Raw genomic sequence first — 2,500 nt, 5'->3', positions numbered from 1 at the left:
GTTTCAGTGGACTAGAGGCAACACCGATCCCACATGACCCCCCCTTCATGGTGTTCATCACCCCCCCAGCTGGGCGAAGAACACCTCCTAAATCCCTCTTAAATCCGTTTTCAATTGCTTATAATTGTTTGTTAGGGACATTCGAGGCAGCAAATATCGTATATAAGCAATTGGGGGAAGGGGGAGGGATGCCAATACCAAAAATGTCCTAAATACGGCCGCCGCCGCAATCCGCAACGGTCCACGCCCCGAGTCGAGTGGCGGACCGGCCAGTGGCCGTTCCACATCCGACCGGGGCGCATCGCCGGCCCCCATCCGCTTCCCTCCCGACAATTTCAAGCACTCTTTGACTCTCTTTTCAAAGTCCTTTTCATCTTTCCCTCGCGGTACTTGTTTGCTATCGGTCTCTCGCCCGTATTTAGCCTTGGACGGAATTTACCGCCCGATTGGCGCTGCATTCCCAAACAACCCGACTCGCCGACAGCGCCTCGTGGTGCGACAGGGTCCGGGCACAACGGGGCTTTCCGTTTTTTCGCAATTCTGCCCCCTTTGGGGCAAATATGCCTGCATGGGGGCATGATTCTAGGGTGGCTAATACCCCCTGGCGAAAATGCCTAAACCGTTTGGAAAGTAAAAAAAAAATATTTCCAGGTATTCTCAGTGTACCTCCAGAAATAAGTAAAAGAAAAAAATTGTTGGTGTTATTGTGGTTTGAACTCAGGACAATGTGGACAGATTTTAGTGCCAAAAGCCACCGTGCTGAAATCTATATATGAATGATGGGGTTGCTAATATGTATATAACTAAGCCTAGTAAATTGTAAAGACTCAATAGTACTACTGTGTTGATGACAAAAACAGTTCAATCTATCCGTCCTTTCATAAATGGCACTTTCTTGCACACTCCGGTCATGTCGTATAACGTAAATTACAATGCCTTGAAGTCAAAATTGACATCACATTTCAAAATTATAAAAATAATGCCGCTGTGAAAGCGGGTGACGTTGTGTTTGAAACATAAAAATGCAGTTTAGATGCTTAAAATGTCCTATTTCTGACCAAAATATTGACAAGGTTCCGACACCGGCACCTTCCCCCCCTCGCCACCCTCGCTTTTCACAAATCGAATGCCGAAGCACTTTGCATCGCGCCCAGTCCCCCGGCCTGCTTATTACTCGCGCATTGAACTGAGTTCATCGACACCGACACCTTCCTCCCCTCACAGCATTTGTTTATGTCGCAAATCGAGTGCCGAAGCACAATTTCTCGATACCGACGGGCTCCTATCCCTCCCTTTGATTGATCTGAGCGGTTACTGACATCGTTTCAGTGGACTAGAGGCAACACCGATCCCACATGACCCCCCCTTCGTGTTGTTCAGCACCCCCCCAGCTGGGCGAAGAACACCTCCTAAATCCCTCTTAAATCCGTTTTTAATTGCTTATAATTGTTTGTTAGGGACATTCGAGGCAGCAAATATCGTATATAAGCAATTGGGGGAAGGGGGAGGGACTACTGGGGGCAGGGGAGGCGGTCTCTGCAAGGGGGTCATTTTGCAGAGAACCACTACTCCCCTATAGAGCATATTGGAGAAAACTGGGAAGGGCAGGGGGAAACATGGGATTTCCGAGGAGGGGCAAACGCCATAACTAATTGTACATTTGGTATAAAATCGAGATTTTTTGCAGGGACACTCAGAATAATGTCAGGCACCTTGTGGAAAAAGGCCAGATTTAATTTCGACCCAGAAGTATTTGTTTTTATTTTCCAAAAGGGGCAGAATGTCGAAAATCGAAAATGACAAACCGCTTGATGTTTCGGACTGCTACCACTTGCAAAATTTCCTTAAAATAGAGACTTATTTATGGTCAAATTATAGTGCGGGCAAAGTTGAACAGAATGCGGCCTTGACATGGCATTTGCACTCTAGGCAAGGCCATGTCGCGTTCTTGGCTTTGGAAATTTCCAACTCCGTTTCACTTGTAAAAGTGTATATATTTTATGGTTCAGAACTGTAAGCAATGATTTTAGAGAAATTTAGAAGTTGATTTCAGGTCAGTTGGATGAGTTTTCGATTTGATATGATATTTCTCGTTTCTGAGATGTAGAAAATCAAAATAAACTGAAAACTCGACCAAATGACGATATGTCAATCTTAAAATGTCCTAAAAATCGTCCCCTATAGGTTTGAAACATAAAATGCAGGGGGATATTTGAAATAAAATTGAGTTTTCGAGGTTTGGCATTCGTTGGCATGCTAGCGTGCAGCCATATTAGCCTCGCCAGGCAGGGGAATTAGCCTCGCCAGGCAGGGGAATTAGCCTCGCCAGGCGTGTTGTCTCCGTGTTGTCCGTGTGTTGTCTCCGTGTTGTCTGTGTGTTGTCTCACACGCTATTAGCCTCGCCAGGCGGGGAGATTAGCCTCGCCAGGCAGGGATATTAGCCTCGCTAGGCATGGATATTAGCCTCGCTAGCCCATTCTGCCTGCATTCCTGCGGGCAT

Source organism: Argentina anserina, unplaced genomic scaffold, assembly GCF_933775445.1.
Source record: "Argentina anserina unplaced genomic scaffold, drPotAnse1.1, whole genome shotgun sequence".
Taxonomy (NCBI): Eukaryota; Viridiplantae; Streptophyta; class Magnoliopsida; order Rosales; family Rosaceae; genus Argentina; species Argentina anserina.
The sequence above is the reverse complement of the archived record's forward strand: the minus strand, read 5'-3'. Positions refer to the sequence as shown.